This window comes from Bacillus rossius, chromosome 1 (assembly GCF_032445375.1).
Source record: "Bacillus rossius redtenbacheri isolate Brsri chromosome 1, Brsri_v3, whole genome shotgun sequence".
Lineage (NCBI taxonomy): Eukaryota > Metazoa > Arthropoda > Insecta > Phasmatodea > Bacillidae > Bacillus > Bacillus rossius.
The window spans coordinates 350,797,074-350,815,605 of NC_086330.1; the positions used below are offsets into that span (position 1 = coordinate 350,797,074).

Sequence of the window (18,532 nt, forward strand, 5' to 3'; positions counted from 1 at the left end):
CCCGGGTAAGAATCCGAACATAGTATTTACTGCGAAAAATTTATTTTGTGTACAGTACAGTTGTTTTTATGCGTGTGTACTATTTGACAACTATCTGTAATTTTACATGAATACTTCTGTTCCGTTTACAAACCAAAAAAAAAATATTTGCATTGTACTGTACTCGGTATACTGTACAGTATACTGTAACGAGCCAGCAGGTATCACCGCGTGTGACGTCTCCGCAAAGGATCGCGAGGCGAGCGACATCTGCGGCGAGCTTTGCACTTACGCCCTCGCCCATGCAAAACCTTTATTTTTTTTTTACCCCGCCGTTTCTTTTATTTTCCAACCGTCCACTTGCTACCAGCTGAGGTTCGCTCGCTTCACGAGTGTAATGGCGCAGAAAGCTTCGGCGCCCCCAAAATCGCTTCGCCCTCCCCCTCCCCCCCTCGCGGTTTTTTTTTTTTTTTTTTTCATACTGCTCCACTTTTCCCAGCCAGCTTTTGCTCCCGAGCAGAAAGGAAAGAAAAAAAAATCCTGAAAAAGAGATCTGCTTACCCGCGAAGAAACAAAAAAAAAATGTATATATATCCCCCGCCACTTTCTCGGTCCGAATGTCATGGAAATGCCTTTTGAAAAGAATTTCGCCCGTATATTTCATTCTCCATTAGTTACATTTTTTTTTTTTTTTTTACTCATTCAAACGTCTACTCAGATGTTTTCAACCCCTCACCCTTCTTCACCTCATTTATCTTTAACCTTTTCATTCCAAAGAACGCGTGATTTAATTTAAAGAACAGTAGAAAATTCTTTAAATAGATTATTCACAAATTGTTTTTACCTTATTCTAAATATCTATAGACCTGAAAAATTTCACGTTTTATCATAGTACAGTCTGTTGAAAATAGTGTGTCACATTTATGAAGGGTCCTGCAAGGAACATTCGGACTTTGACAGGATAAAATAATTATTGAGACATGTTTAGCTAGTCTAGTGTTATAGGAATGCGCGTTCATGTAGTTTATTACGTCACAATGTTTAACAGTTAGTCAATCATTTGAACATGAGTAAGTAGGTGTGTGTTGCTCATTGGTTGTTGCATCTACTCCCTGGCTGCTTTGCGTACAAATGGGTAAGGGCAGGCATTTCTTGCGAATAAATCTCTACGCTTATTAGACTGCAACAAGGTATACGTACACCAGCGGTTTCTTCCTAGTGACTAGTGGCCGTCTGCGAGAGTATCGGCCGCGCATGCGATTTGCGCAACAGAAAATATTTCAGCTCAACTTTGAGTGGTTTATTTTCCAGTAGAACTATCCAATAATGGGTGATTCCTAACGTCCTGCTGGATTTTAAAGACATCCTAGATTGCATATGTTTGTACACTTGATTTGACCCTTGTCATTTGATCAAGGGTTCTTCGAATTGCCCTCGAGAACTGTAAGCAAACGATAAACCCCTTAAAAAATCTCACCAAATCACTTAAGACCCGGAGAGAAAGCGAAGTGTGGTAGCAGCCAATGAACACATGGGATCGTCATGATTATTCATACTTTGGCGGAGTCTAACGTGGAGCCAGAAATTAACGCGAATTCTACAAGTCGAGTTTTAATGCAGTTACTGTTTCAAATTTTACTAGTAGTGCATTTAAATATCTCGTGCTTCATGTCGCTGATTAGCATACTAAGTACAGTTGTAATAAAAACGCTTCTTAGAAGAAACGATATTTGTAAACAAATGTATATGTCAATGTAAACACTAGTTGTGTTGGTGATCCGTAAGGAAAGACCAAAATCTATCCATATTGTTACGAACGTAAGCAGGGCCGCGGCGCGCGCAGTTGCAGAGCTGGCTGACGTCACGCTGCCACCGCAACGTGAGACGTGCCGCGCGCACCTGGTGGATTACAAGGGTCGCCGCTTCCCCTCCCTCCAGCCCTCCACTTCCCGACCGGCGCTCTGCCTTTGACACTTTAACATGACACCTGACAGCTGCGGAGTTACGCGAGCCGCCGACGCGTGTTTCGAGAGAATTCTGCCGTCGGGTCGGCGCGGAATGACGCGACTGGCCCCAGCCGCGCTCGTGAATTCTAGAAGTGGCGCCTGTGATATATAAGCCCAGGACACCGGCCTCCAGGGCAGTCAGTGAGTGAGGAGTTGGGAGTATTCCCGCGGTGGCGTTTACGGGCGATAGTGCCGCGCGTGCGGTGGAGTACGGGGGCGAGAGAGTCTGCGACGAGAGTCCCGAGCGAAGTTCCGAGCGAAGCGTCGAGCGGATCCTCGGCGAAGGGAAGTGCGATGGTGGCGACGGAGTCCCACGACGGAGATCCACGAGGAGTGCTGCGGCGAGAGTTGCACCAGAGGTGCGGCCCAGCGAGGTGTGCAGTGTGTAAGAACCGAGTGACTGGGGAGTAAACATTTTTAAGTGTAATTGATCATTAGGCATTTTTAGAAGATTGTTTGTTTGTGATGTAAATATTGGAAATCAATAAAACTGTGTAGTAAAATCGTTAATTGGGCTATCCATTTACGAACCTGGTAGTTTCCCACACGACGAATTATTATTATTTTTGTTTTTAATAAATCGTAAAAAATATATCATATCTAGGGTTGGTGATTGATTGCGAAAAGATTTACTGTTTATTTGGCTTCAATACACTTTATTTCTGCAAAATTTACTGCCTACATTTAATGGCTTTGACCTGCGAAATAGGCTTGTGTTGTTCTTTAAAGAACAAAGAGAAACTATTTTGGTTCCAAGTATCTTAAGACCATTACAATGTTTTTGTAGTTTAATATTTTACTTTGTCAAAGTGTAGGGTACGTAATAATTTATTGGCGTTTCTGAAGTTAGAAGTGTCTGACTGCATAAGTAATTTCGCCTGTGAAGTCATTGACATCAAGTTTTGAATTTGTTTCTGAAAACTTACTACAACTGTTATAATAAAGCCAATCTACACCTTTTTATACCGCCTTAAAATAACTTTATGTGTGATTTGTGTCTCAATGAAGGAAAATTATCAATATTACACGATAAAAAAATGTGAGCAATATTTTAGTACTCGCCAAAGGTGTGTAACATCTAAATCCGGTAACGAGAAAATTCACATGTACTCATGTTGCAAATACACTTATAATACGAAACTTGGACACGAAATTTAACTTAGAATATAAGCAAGTTGTGTTTTCAATTACATTTCTTGACGCGAATCACACGAAGTTTTCATACCCGCTGCTAGAATTTGCTACCGGATCAGCTACGTCGACCATCAAATAATTCGATTTACACAGCGAAAGGTTAAACTATATAAAGAAACAGCTACGATAAAAGCAAAAAAGACTGAAAAAATACTTAACCCCGACTTTGGACTCGATTTTCAACAAGGAACTGTATTAAAATACTACCTATCTTGTTAAAATTCATTAAATATTCAATAATATAAAGTTTTCCTTTGGCTTTGTGAACTTTGATTCGAGCCATCTGTTCCATTCATGAAATTACTCTAGCCGTATGTTTTATACCGAGATATAAGATTGTTATGGCCTGAAAACTGTTAAAAACTTGAGGACGCATCTGGTGCATAAAAGAACGCCTGTCGTTCGTTTGAAAATTTATATATGGTAAAAAAAAAAAAAACTTTTATTCAATATAAGTTAGAATTTTTTGTAAACTAACTTGGCCGAAAACATTTTCGCACCAAAGCATCATATCTAGTCGTATCATTAGCATGTGTTGTTTCAGCGCTGCGCGTAATATATTTTGACTCAGAACAGAGTCCGCCAGAGAGGTAACAAAATTTCTTCAAATCAGTCACCGGCCTTTCAGGCGACCAACATGAACAACGAGCGATGTCAAAATATCTCTCTCCCCCCACCTCCAACCCCTTACGCAAACCTTGTCCGTGTTCGCAATTAGCTGAGCGCGCATCTGTTGCCGCTGCGTTATCTGCATATTGCGTACACGACGGAACATGCGAGCTGCCGTGCCAGCCGGTGTACGTATTCGCGCGGTTGACCGATCAGCATGTACGATGCAAGGACACGGCCCGACGGTGTTGTCGCAGTGTCGGGACAAGGCGGGGGTTGCGCCAGATACGCCCTGCTTGCTGTACCTCCGTGCTTCCCAAGATTAGCTCCCGGAAACACTCTGACAACATAACAGAATTTTTTAAAGTTATACTTCTTTAGGTACTTTATGAAAAAAAAAATTTTTTTGAGAGCCAATTTTTATGATGCACGCGCACCATGCAACGAAATTTTCACAGAATGAAAAAAAATATGGCTACAAACAAAAAAAAAAGTGTTGCATACAAATAAAAACTATGCACATGCTTTTAAATCTTATACTTTAGTGATTGTTATAGAAAACGTTTATTTATTGTGAATATTAGTGATAGTAATTGTGTTTATAAACTGTTTCAGGTGTATTTATACAAGTGAGGTTTTGTTCCAGAATTCATAACGATGTCAGATTGCTTCTAAGCTTCCATTTTTGGTGGAAGTTTTATTGGTTTCCTGACTGTTTTCATGGGAGTGTTTGTGAGGTTATTTCCCGTATGTATAATTTATTAGTATTCTAAATTATAATATAATTTAATAAATAATTAAAATTAGTATAAACATATAGAATATTTGTTGTGCTGATACGAGGCACACATAGAGTTTAAACGTAATAAATATAAATTTCATAACATAAGCATTATGTACTGTCTCTTCCTCAGCTTATGTTTACCACGAACAATGCTCTATTGTTCCAGTATTAACGTTCTGAGAGCGTCCTACAGGAACATTACTCTTTGGACCCAGGTGCAAATTACAGGAAGTGAGGTTACGCACCTGTATACAAAAAGCCGCGGGAAGGATTTTCGCCTAAATTATTAAGTGCATTTTCATTTACCTTTTTGGTTATACGTCAGTAATTACAACGTGTTTTTGTAGTGAATGCACCACTCCATAACTTTTGTTTTTATTGTTGCTTATTATTGTTTTTATTGCTGCTTATTGGCGTCTTGGTGCCAAACGCTGGACCAATCCCAGTAAGGCGCTGGTATATAAGTACAATTTCCCGTTTATTCGGGGATTTCCTTGTACCTCCGCAGTTGTGACTGGTGACAATAAGCAGAAGAGTTTGACGCCAATTTCGACTTAGCGATTTTAGAAAATTTGAGATAGCAACTGCCTTAAGTACAGGCATAAGGACGTGACTCATCGTATAGCCGAGTATCATTTCAGGATAGGCTGAGCTGCGATGTAGGACCGAGAGTGTGCGTGACTGCTACGCAATAATCGCCGTATGTAAGTCGCTTCACCGCCGTCCTACTTGTATCCCCTATACTGGCTGATATTTCTACGACGGCGCATCACAGGTGACGATTCCTCGTTACGCCATTGGAGGTTAAATATAATTTAAATACCGTAATCTAAATTACCCTAGCAACGATTTGTGTTGAAGTGACAAGTATTGAACAATCCATCTGCGTCAGCACTGTAAACATCAGTTTTAGTCAAACCCAGTGGTCTTGGTACTAGATTTTGCGCCTACCACTGGGTTATAATATAAAAATTAAGAACTCTGAGAGCTAATATTAATGTGGAGACTATAGTTTGTGAAAATGATAACTGTTGTGGTGAGAGAGTCCGACATAAATTCCAGCTTTAATTTGCATTTGTCTGGCACAGATTACTTAGCCTGTTTCATTGAAAGACTGAACTATGGTGTTTGTTTACATGCTGACTGAGCGAGCCTATCGATATTAATAGCTGTCAATCATTTATTGTTATTGTTTTGTCAGTCTCATACCTTTGCAAGCTACCCTGGGAGGTCTTTGTAAATTGTTTATTTCTGTAACCGAATATTCTGAAGCCATATACATATATTTATTTATTATTGGTATATTGTAGCTAAGTATTTCTGTCTCACTCTAAAGGTTTTATTGCAATCTATAGGCAAGGGTATGTTTTGTTAGTGTTTATTATTGCAATTGAAGTACCGGTGCTTTACGTGACGGAAGGGTGTATACTGCTAGATTATAGTCCATTACCTTTCCCTGCCCACAACACTACTACACACGTGATAGTACCGAGAGGCATATACAAACAAGGTCATACGGTGAGCAGACATTATAAATTTTCATTATTTATTAAAGTATTACTTGTTTATATACTAAATTAAATAACTACTTGTATACACGTGTTTATATTAATATTGAATTCTGAGCATTATTATTTTTTTTTTAATTTGATTGCATTTATACTTTACAAGCTTATATATATCACTCCAGTCGTTATATTATTGTTTTTATTTTAAAAATTTGTTTGTTAATGTTTTGTGACTGTGTGCATGCATGGGTAGCATATGTATGACTACAGTCTTTTATTAAGCGTAGGTAAACTATTGCTACCAAACGAGACAAAACTAACTTTCCATCGGGTCGTTTTCACTGAAGTCAAAAGCAGAATCCACCTCGAATTTTCCTTAAAAGGTACATTGTACCCGAGTTGAAGATTCCAGGCGATGTTTTTTGGAACTGTGTGGGCCAAGTTTAGCATTATTCATTGACCAGCACGAGCTAAATCACGATAATGCACGTCTGTGAGATGCACAGTCGTAGAAATTTATTGGTCACGCAACAGTAGTTAACTTTGCAGAGTCACAAAAAAAAACATTATTTGCAACTATTCTAAAAAAAAAATACTTTTTTAAGACGTACAAATATTTTATTCTCAAAGGAATACGATCGCGGGGAAAGGAAGCATTTGGGGAAGGGGGAGAGAGAGAGAGACGTGAGTGTGACGCACAAGGGATGGGGATGAAAATTGTGAAGCAAGCCGGGGTGAGCATGGAGGAAATGGATCGTGTCGGAGTCGGAGTCGGAGTCGAAGAACACCCGGGGAGAAGGGGGTGTGGGAGAAAGGGGGTGTGGCGCTTTGTCCCGACGCACCGCTATCTTCTTTCACTTCAGACACAACCCTCCATCTCTCTCTCTCTCTCTCTCTCTCTGTCCCCTTCCATCTCGTGGCGAAGATGGAAAAATATCTTAACTCTCCGCGGAAGTTGCCTTGTTTTCGAGCAAAATTTCCGCCCGGCGGAGAGGATAACAGTTTAAACTGTGATCACGTTTCCTTTCGCAGCATGCCTCCGACGTCCGGAACACTCACTCCTCACTCCTCCCTCCTCAACCCCACCAGTACACTTCTTCACGACTATAGTTATCACGGCATGATTCTTCAAGCATCCGACAGCCGCGTGCCTCCCTCAACTCGGCCCCGGGCACTGCCTGCCGTCTCGCCGCGTGACGTCAAGAACAGTTTCCCGCTCACCCGACTCCCCTTTCGCTGAAATCTGAAAATCATGCTTGGGTTTTTGGCGTCACGTTCGCAAGGATGCTATCGGAGACTTGACACGTGCCGGTTGAGAGTATACGTTTGTTGGAATGATAGACGCTCGCTGGTACTTCTAGCGCAGTCTTCTCGTCGTTCACAGGGCTTTACTATCAGATCTGAGCGGTAACCAGAACATTACGTAGCGGAGAAATGAAGATAAAGACCTTATGTTTGTTTCATGCCTAAAAATTATTCTCAAAACACGCGTTTCAGCCATCTTCTCTTTTCTAAAAATAGTTTAAAGACCAAACACGGAAACGGAACTACTCATATGCCCTGAGCGTATTTTTGAACGCTTTTTCCGTAAACAGACAAAAAGTCGGATATCTCAAGCAGTTTAAAATCGCGTCATTTCTTGTTTCTTCCGAAGCTCTGCTCTCCGTATGTGTACTGGACCGGACATCGGACAAGACAGCGTTCAAGAGTGGACGTGAGATCACTAATCAGTGTTGTACCTAGCTTCTCTTGAGCGTATAAACAGTGGCATTTGGATGGATTTTCTTGAAGATTTCCAAAAAAAATTGTTGGATGCAACGTTTCCTGTACCACAATTTGAAAATGCATCTTTTTATATTATATAAGACACACAAACATCGATGATTTTTCTAACATTATCAAGCACTTTTATCATATTATCTTTCATAAAACGCCATTTTGTGTGGACCAACGACAAAACCCAAAACAGTAAAAAGTTGATGGAGCACGGAAGGGATAAGTCACAGAGTAGGTTATGTCTTAGCGGAGAATAATGGATTAGTCCGGGAGGAGCAGGGTGAAGCACTATAAATTTTTTTATTGCAACTCATTATCTGATTTACGTAAAATTATTTAAGTATGTTTCAATTTTTATCCCTAAATTTTCTATATTCTGAGAGTAATCATATCTTTAAAAAAAACTAATTAGGACATGAGCATAAGAAGTGTTGGTGAAACATCCATAACGTAAAAATTTTTATTTAAGAATATTGGGGGTGTAAATAACCACTTAAGGGTTCTTAGATAGATTTAAAATGCGTTTTTAAGCCTCGCCTTTTAAAAAAAGAATTCCCGGGGGAGGCACTTGCTTGGAGGATAGTCCGTGTCTCCCACTTCCCCTGAAACAGATCTATTCATAAAATAAATAAAAATTTTCACCTTATATTTACGAAGAATTTTGGTTAAAAATTACCCAAGGACCTTCGTACATTTGCAGTTTATCTACGAAAATTTACAGTACTGAATTAACTTATTTAGAAAATAAATCAACAATAATAATCATATTATATTAATAAAACATTCAAAATCTTGTTGAATACAGAGCAAAAATCTCTTCTTTATTTTTCCTCTCACGCTTGTGTTTACCTTGTTTGACAAGGAAACACTGAACTCTTTAAGTCGGAAACAGACGTAGTTTATGCAAATATCCGGTCATCTGGAGATTACGAATAACTGTTCGTTTATTTAAAGTTTAATTCTTCATTGGAAAGTCCGTAAATTTACTGTTATTTCTAACAGTGTAACTCCCTTCGGTTCCCCCCATCCCTCATACTTTTCCCACAAATCCTCTCCACGCCCATGACGGAAAAGCTCTGTGACTGTCTGAGGTTCGCGCGATTACTAGAGACCTGCAAAATTCGCGGTTTCGATGGTCTTCAGGATAGACTGCACATACCCCTGTACACTCGGGCAAATAGCGCAAGTTCATTGGCTGCCGACTTGTAAGTCGTCTCAGCTGGTTTGTCTGTGATTCGATCCTTCTTTGGTTGAGGGTTTATAACTGGTTGAGATTCGTCCAGATGAACAGTAAGCCAATAGCTAAATTATCTAAGAGGTATATGTGTTTGAATTCTAGCCTATCACCGAATGAATCCGCGAATTTTGCAGGTCTCTAACAATGCCGCACCAGACAAAAAAAGAGTGTAGGGAGAGACGGATCGTACGTGAGTCCGAGGCCTTCCCCCCCCCCTCCCCCCATCAGCCTCCCAAGACACCTGAACCGTCTGCATCTGTCTGGCGTTTCTGGAGCTGATGTGCAGATGCGAATATGGCATTTGATTGGATCACGTGACCTACTACGTCAGATGCCGATAGCGCAGTTTCGCGGAGCGCGGATCTGTCTGTCTGACCACAGCCGGCGAACTTAAAAACTTCCCAGGTCAGACAGCCACCGTCTGCATCTGACGTCACGAACAATGTTCGCCAATGAGAAGCATGGTGAGTAGCCTACAAGCTAACTGTAAAATCGCGCGAAAACTATTATTTACTTACAAACGTTTTAATATAATTTTTTTATATAATTTGTCTTGGGTGACATTTTTTTGTACTTTATTTTAAGTGAAACTTCATTGGGCGCGATTGGAGTTTAGTTTAAAGGCCGAATTTTAATTGAAAGTTCTCGTTAAACATTTTTTTTCCTTTTTTCTTTTTTCCTAACCTAACTAAAACTAAGTGTATTTTGTTTGGGAGGGTCTGGGTTAGGGAAGACTCTAGGTGCGTCCTTGGCCGAAGCCTTCACGCCTATTCATGCTGGGTTTAAGCCATGCAGACAAGGGAGCATGCATCGTGTGCTTGTTCGGGGATTGGCCAGCCATGGCTGCAATTGGCGCCATGACTAACTCCCCTTCTTAATACTAGACTATAACTAGATAAGTTGGGCCCAGGTAAAACCTCCATAGACAGAGGGAAAACCCTGGGCACTTTCATGCGGGATGAAAAATTTCATGCATTAATTACAAGCAGGTTGGTTACAGGAACAGAAGGATGGTTCAGGAAGAAGAGTTGGTCAGAGTAGAAAGAGTCTACCATGCGGGGGTTGGGCGCTTGGACGGTTGTGTCGGCTTGTGGTGTTTAGGGGCACTGGTTTTTTGGGTGCGACTTAGTCGTTTCCCCCCAGCTGCCAGCCAGCTGAATCTGAAAAAAATTTTTTTATTAAACGATTTCTGACGCTGAAAGTTTGCGGACGGTGCAGAGAACTTGGCGGGCCGCTTGCTCCACGTGGCGGTGTGCGGCTTAGGTTATAGAATATTTAGAAGTGAAGTTTTTTATACGATTCATAGAGAAACATTAGAACACCACCTTTTTTTTCTATGAAACGTAATCGTGCATGTGTACTTCACTTCTAAATATTCTGAATCATTAAATTAATGTTGCCTACCACAAAACTCCGAGTAACAAGAGTGATATACATTTATTTAACGTTATAAATGAGTTTTTCTTTTTTTTAATTTTCATATCATGCCTTGTCTGTTTATAGCACCGAATCACTTAAAAATTATTTTTCTGAAATCCTTCTTTGAGGAAAATTTGTTTATGGAGGACCATTTTTAAGTTTATAGAGCCGTAAGCTGGTTCTGAGCGGGCGGAAAAGTTCTTTTAAGGGGGAGCTTGAAGGAAATTGTCTGTCTCTCCCAGGGAGTATAAAAGTTTAATATCAAACCCGTGACGTTGCATAAATTTCTTCGCACTTAGGTTCACCATCAAAAAAAGAGTGGACGAAAATTTGTCTCCTGTGAACGAAACAAGTGGGTTTTTAATGCGCTTGTTGCCCGGGATCGCTTCGAGTTAATAAATTATGTATGAAAAAAACTTTATGTACCCACCTTGTGATTAAAATCAAGGGAAAATATTCCATGGCGAGTACGTATAATCCAGTACAGCTCCATGAGAGAGAGAAAAAAAATTGTGGAGGTTTTTCCGGTTAATACCGCAAATAAATCCGTACATTTTTGCGCAACATGGGTTGAAAAAAATACTCGGGTAACATCCTAGTCAAATCGTTTTGAAAACAAATTAAGCTCACAAATGTAACGATTTTAATACACGTTCGCTCATAATGCGTCCAATACTTTCCAAATTTATGCTTCAGAAGTCATCATATATAGGTAGAGACTGGAAAAATTCGCGCGTTGAATGACCTCTAGGTTAGACTCCACAATCTCCTACACACTCGGGCAAATGCCACCTGCTCATTGGCTACTGACTCGTGACACCTGTCAACTGGGACGCTTGCGATTCGATACTTTTTTGGATGAATGTTTTTCATTGGCTCAAAGTCCTTCAGATAAACTGTGAGCCAATCAGAGAATCAATATAAAAGTACAGTAGTTGATATTCTATCATAACGTGAAATGAATCCGCGAATTTTTCCGGTCTCTATAAATAGGTAACCAATATATCAGTAACTATCCACGATAAATAAATATTGATTAAAACATTTTACTACAACTACTTAACGTATATGTATAATATTCAACTAGGTAGTGGATCTTTACATTAAAATACAGTTATCTCTTTCACCATTTTTAATCCCTGTTTTACGAGGTGGCCATGACTTCAAACCGACTCTCATTCCAAGATGCCGCTTCTGTAGGTGCCGAAGGAATAAATTTGACATCAATGGTGTTATAGAAGTTTAAACCTGTACAACACTTAAATTGTCTGAGATTATAACACTTAACATTCATGTGAATGGTAGTTCCAAAACTTCAGTACCAGCACCAGAATGATCTGTACGCCTTAGAAATTACAGTAAATTTACGGGAATTTTTATCGAATAATTTAACTTAAATAAACGAAGATTTATTCGTAATATCAAGTAAGTTACTCTTCGTATAAACTACGCTGTGTTTTGACTTCCGAGTGTATTTTTCGTTATAAACAAAGGTGAACACACTTGTGGACAAAAAAAAGTGTGTCCTTGCTGTACCTATACGTAACCAGTATTAGAATGTTTTGCTACTATTCCAAGATTAATCTTTTTTCATTCATGTTCAAAGCAGGTGAACTCTGTGTCGGTAAATTTACGCAGATAGCTCTGGATAATTTTTAAACAGCATTATAGACCATATTTTGTAACAAAACCATGCGTAGCATAAACAACCCTACATTAATAGTATAAATGGGTTGTGGGTACCGAAACATGGTTCCTACCACAGATTTTTTTTCCTTGAAGAAGAAGAGCAAATGTGTTCTCAGGTCTTTCCGGTAGTTGTAATGACAGTGTGGTTGAACTCACGTCTCGGTGCTGAAGCCAAGCGACGTTTCGCCGCGCTTCGCAGTCAGCATCTTCACGGTGACAACCAGGCACCGAGAGCTCAGGGATGTACTTGCGTCGACGCTCGCTGGTGCTTCTAGCGTGATGCAAGGCTGCGGAGTGCGCAGTCTACTTCGTGTACTTGAGACAACTATCAGATCTGAGTGGTAGTCATAACATTATATTGCGGAGAAATGAAGATAAATTTGTAACGCAAGTCAAGAACCGGTTGCTTTATTCCCACAATAATATTTTTGAAAACACGTATTTTAACTATTTTCAGTCTTCGAAAAATTTCAGTTTAAAAAATAAATCCGGAAACAGAAATACTCATCCGCCCTCAACTGATTCTTAAGTTATTTGCGTAAACAGACTCCCCTAGGATATCTTGAGTCGTTTTCAAAAATCATGTTTATTTTTATCTGTAGCTCTGCACAGCGTATATGTGCCCAGTTAGGCAGGGTTCTTAGTACAGTCAGCTTGTTGCGGCTACGTGTCAGCCAATGAGAGGCGGCCTCAAGACTTATCTTCTTCTGGCAGCATATTGTAACCATAGATTCATTTCAACGAAAGAAAGAGAGAAATTATAGACAACTTATTACCTGAAACATTTAATTTCATGACTAATCAGAAACTATATGACTTAAAAAATTTACGTGTCACTATGGAAATAATGGTTGTCGGATCATTATCGTATATATGTTCAATTGCTTTTTGTTGTGATTTATGTTGAGTTTGTAAACATTAACAACAAAAAAGATTTTCTTGGTGTAACTTGTAACAGTGAGTTTGAATTTAAATGCGTGCAGTAATTCCTGCCCGACATGCAGCTAGCATCGCTGCTCTACAGGGCCATGTAGCTCACGTTCTTTAAATGAATCTTTCAATGAAAAAGTTATATTTAAATTATTATTTTGGACACACGATATTGCTAGCCTTTTGTACTCTATTGCCATAAAGAAACCCTGGAGGACAGACAAAGAAAAATTAATACACAAAGACACAGAAAGCAAGCTAAAATCCGCGGATTTCAAATCATAAATTTAAAGACCGCACAGAGAATTCCGTGGAATTAATTATGTAAACAATATCACAGCACATGCAAACACAGTGGACTGACAACAATGAAACATTTAGAGAAAAAAACAGCGATAAATCTGTAGTATGATATTATCTAAATAATTTTTTTTCCATGGAATTCTCTGTGCTCTCTTGAAATATAACATTTGACAAGGGCTAATTTTGGCTGGTATTCTGTGTGTTTGGTCATCTTTCTTTGTCTGCTTTTCGGGTTTTCTCTGTGACATACAGTGCAAACTAGCACTGCTATATGTCCACAATAATTATTTTAATCATCCAAGGAAATTAAATAAGGCTTTAAACTACTATAAATAACATGTCGCCAGACGAATAGTCCGTGTCCTTTATATCTTGTCTCAAATTTGACAGGACTCGAAAGTAGTACCGATGGCCAACGTATCCTTCCGCCACTTTTTTTCTGTCTACAGTTCTGGCGTAAACAACATCACGTGGTTGTAAGCAGACATCATGTGTCGCTTTGCAAGTGACGGGTAAATGAGTAACAATGGTACTGCTACCCAGACTATACGTAGGGGCGCGTATTTTCTCTTTTCGCGAAAAATATCTCATTGCTCATTAGACTGAAGTACGTTAGCGATTGTTCCCATGTAACCGGTGGCCGTCTGCAAGATAAACCATTGCTTTGAGACTGGAGAAATTCGCTGGTTTAATGACCCCAAGATAGACTCCAACATCCTCCGCACACTCGGACAAACGTCGCCTGCCCATTGGCTGCTTGGCTTGTGAGGCATCTCTACTGGGTAACTTGTGATTCGATACTTCCATGACTGAGGTTATCCAATTGGACCGAAGTCCTCCAGATCAACAGTGAACCAACAGCGGAAGCAACAGAAAGGTAAAATTATTTGGATTCTAACCTACCACGAAATGAATCCATGATATTTTTTTTTCCGGTCTCTTAAGCCATTGCTCTGATTCTTTCGGATGGTTGGTGGATGATGGCAACGGTTGGTCTGCCGTGAAATAAAACCAGGGCCAACCACGAAACACAGATAATGCCAGAAGGTTTTAAACACACAGCTGGTCCGAAAATATCTGCTCTAAAATCAGCTTGGTATCCGATACGTCCTGCATCGCAGGACCAGAACATTAGACTGATTTTTGGAACAAGGCGGAGCGCTAGGGGCTTGCCCCACCTCCGCCGCGGGTTGGCCCGTTATTGCAGTTCCACCGGGGATCGGCCAAGAAAAAGTTCTGTAAAATGGTAGGAACAAATGGATAGCTTAGCTACATTAAAAAATATTTAAAACTGTAAGGATTTTTGGTAGAGTTACCTAGTTATATTTTTGAACTGGTAATTCATAATGTTGAAGTAGCTTGGCTTCTGGGTAGGAGTCGCGGCCTAGGCGAATAATTCACCGGCGTTGCGGTCGACATTGCAGTCGCCATCATCAGGGAGCAGTTACCTACTGCTCCCTGATGATGGGCGACTTAAATGTAGACCGAAAAAGTCGGTGAATTATTCGCCAAAGGACGCGGCTACAACCCAGAAGCCAAGCTACTTCGGACAATGGCCGTGATAGCCTGCGGACAATTTAATTCATAATGTCATTTTATGTTTTTTTTTTTTAGTGGTAAGCAATCCTAATAAACGAGCCAGCACTGTTTAAAGTATTTTCACGTGTTTCTAACGTAACCTAACCGAAACACGCGGGACCAACTGCACGTGTTGAAGAAGGCGTTGCCAGCGCCATGTAGACGCGCGACTTGGACGCGCGCGCGGGCGCCGGACGCGTCAGCCCCAGGGGGCGCGTCTGGAATGACGCGTGGAGCGCGCGCGATGCCCCCTGCTACGGGGAGGATGCACGACCCCTGGGGGGAATGCGACGTGTCTCGCCGACGTGCTGGGCAGCTGGCGAGGGTTGTTCCAGGAGGTGTGAGAGATGGTTGGGGGGGGGGGATGCAGGATTAGGATGCGTGCCGAGGGAGCGGCACGTCGGACAGATTGGGCCGGTGTCAAATAACTTTCACGCAAGTATTTTGTTCATTTGATTCCGATTTGTGGCTTAGTCAAAGCAACAGCACTTACTTACACCCAACCATATGATCAACAGCTTTATACAATTAGATAAATTTTTAAAAAAATATTAGGATAAATTTATAATGTAAATATATTTGACTGAACTACATCCTAAATTTCATACAATGCACCTTCCATTTCAATAATAAAATAGTATGGGAAAAAATATCTTAAATTCAATTAAATTATGGGGGGAGAAAAACTACTGGAAACTTTTATTTACGTCCCAATATTTATTAATATATTGTTTGTTTATTTACCCCTTTGTTCCGGCATTACATGAAAACTAGTGAACGGTTTGGCTTACTTAAACATTTAGCTAATATCACCACAAAACTTCCACCCTTAAAAGGCTGAAAAAGGAGTGTGTGTATATATATACACTATATATGTATATATATAGAACTAAAAATAATATATTCAGAACTATTCAAGAAGAAATTTAGGTATTGGATACAAATAAATATTCAACCTACCAAAACTACCAGTTCATATTAACCAGTAGTATAGGAATGTATGTCCGAGCGCAGGGTCCAGGGTGAGGTGCGAGGTGCCGAGCCACATCTCTGACGTCACGTCCATCTCTGACGTCACGGCGGCCATCTTGGATGGTTGTGACCTTGACCTTTGACCTTGACCTTGAATTTGATCCTCAAAAATCGCCAAAATCCGCCAAAATTGGGCAAAAATTACCCAAAATTCCTCAAAAATCGCCAAAATTTCCATTTCTGTGGAAAAATGTTCCGCCAAAAATTCGCAAAAAATTCCTCAGTTCGAAAATCAGGATTTCGAAAATCCTCAAAAGTCGTTTTGCCCTAGAAAGAACCCTAATTCCTAAAACTGGCTTAAAACTCCTAAGAGATAGCCGCTTATAAGCCATTTCTAGGAATAAGGATACCATGACCGCCATCTTGGATTATGTCGTCACCGATGCATTTTTCGTTACGGCCGCCATCTTTAACTTTTTTATTTATTATCCGATTTTAATAAAATATTTTTTAAAAATTATAAAAAAAATTAAATAATAAAATTTTAATAAAACATTTATAAAAAACAAACATTAACGACACGGAGTTCGGAGTCCTCGGTTCGAACCCGGTGAGGGCAAAAAAAATTAAAAATGGCGACAGGCTCCTTCCTTAATGGTGGCTGCAGGCAGACTGACTCCCACCAATTTTCTTAAAGCAGATATATCGTCACCTAGTATGACGTCATGTCCGCCATCTTGTCTTCGTTGCTGGAGACCACCATCTTGTTTTCGTCGGCGAGAGTGCGCTGACGCCATGTTAGTTTAGTTCTTATCCGCTAGAGTGCAGTAATCATTTATTACTAAGGTGCCCGCCATCTTGAAATTTGGCCGCCATCTTGAAATCATGTAATAATGTAGCTAGAAAAGCGGGAAAAAATCCAAAATTCATTAAATAAATCACTCATTAATTTACATATTGATTCGATCGATTCCCGTCCTCGGTTCGATCCCTGGCCGATACAAAACAACTTTAATTAAAAAAATACTAAAAAAGTGTTAGGTTTGAGAAAATAAAAACACCACAAGTTCTTTTAAAAAAATTTTATTAAATAAATTCAATACACTACTACAAGTCCAAAAAAAACACTGACAAATTACCAAAGCCTTTTGGATTCCTCGATTCAAACAGTCTTCTTATTGTACGGACTAAGCCTTTTACATGACTTTAAATGTCTATCCGATCCGTTCATCACCGCAGCCAGAGACGGACTGAAGTTCATAGCACCTATATATAGTCTCATTAGCCGATACAACACATGAGTCAAATCAATAACCATGTTCATTATATGTCTCGGAGCATTTTTTATAATGACGATGTAAGCTATCGAGACGTGAAATTAGTTTATTGCACTTATTGCACTGAAATTGTATTCTTTGAACATTATTAGAACAACCACTTCTTTCATGTCTGCGAGCATTTGAGGTGATAGTAAATGATGCACCACAGTATTTGCACTGATGCGAAGTACGCTCTTCATTAATTGAAGTATTCAATGCTGATGAAACTTCAGCTGATGGTGGAACAGCACATATCGAAGTCTCCTCCAGTGTTGTCAGAGGCGTTGCCAACGGGATCTGCTCCAACATCGTCGGCGCCGACGTCATGGTTCCCGTAGTCGATGGTACATCCTCCATCGAGTACGACGTTAAAGTCGGTAAAGATGCCATCGAAGTCTCAAGAACAAGCAATTACACGTCTTATGTACCAGAAGAAACAAACTAGATGATCCGTACACCGTCGACGGCAGTAACAAACTAAGCGTCCTGCTCTCTAGGACTCGTTTATATACATTAACCGGTTTGAATAATACGCTAGTCAAATCAAGAACATTTTACTAAAATACTAGAGTCAAAACAACATTAAAAAAATAGAAGCACCATCAAAAAAAAAAAGGAAGCACACTTGGAAGCACCTTCAAAAAAGGAAAAACAATAGGAAGCACCGACTACGAAAAGGCAGCACATTTGGAAGCACCGACAACGAAAATACAGCACATTTGGCAGCACCGACAACAAAAAGGCAGCATATTTGGAAGCACCGACTACGAAAAGGCAGCATATTTGACAGCACCGACAACGCAAAGGCAGCACATTTGGAAGCACCGACTACGAAAAGGCAGCACATTTGGAAGCACCGACTACGAAAAGGCAGCACATTTGGATGCACCGATAACAAAAAGGCAGCACATTTGGAAGCACCGACAACGAAAAGACAGCACATTTGGAAGCACCGACAACGAAAAGACAGCACATTTGGCAGCACCGACAACGAAAAGGCAGCACATTTGGAAGCACAGACTACGAAAAGGCAACACATTTGGCAGCACCGACAACGAAATGGCAGCACATTTGGAAGCACCGACTACGATAAGGCAGCACATTTGGAAGCACCGACAACGAAAAGGCAGCACATTTGGAAGCACCGACAACAAAAAGGCAGCACATTTGGAAGCACCGACAACGAAAAGACAGCACATTTGGAAGCACCATCATCGAAAAGGCAGCAC

The 18,532-nt window shown here is 40.2% G+C and overlaps 1 protein-coding gene and 1 pseudogene across 2 annotated transcripts in view; both read left to right on the forward strand.

Moving 5' to 3' along the window:
* The window catches only part of LOC134528214 (connectin-like), a 903,159-nt gene that overhangs the window by 739,485 nt on the left and 145,142 nt on the right, over positions 1-18,532 (forward strand). The window lies entirely within an intron of this gene.
* On the forward strand, positions 14,493-14,667 carry LOC134528652 (U2 spliceosomal RNA; annotated as a pseudogene).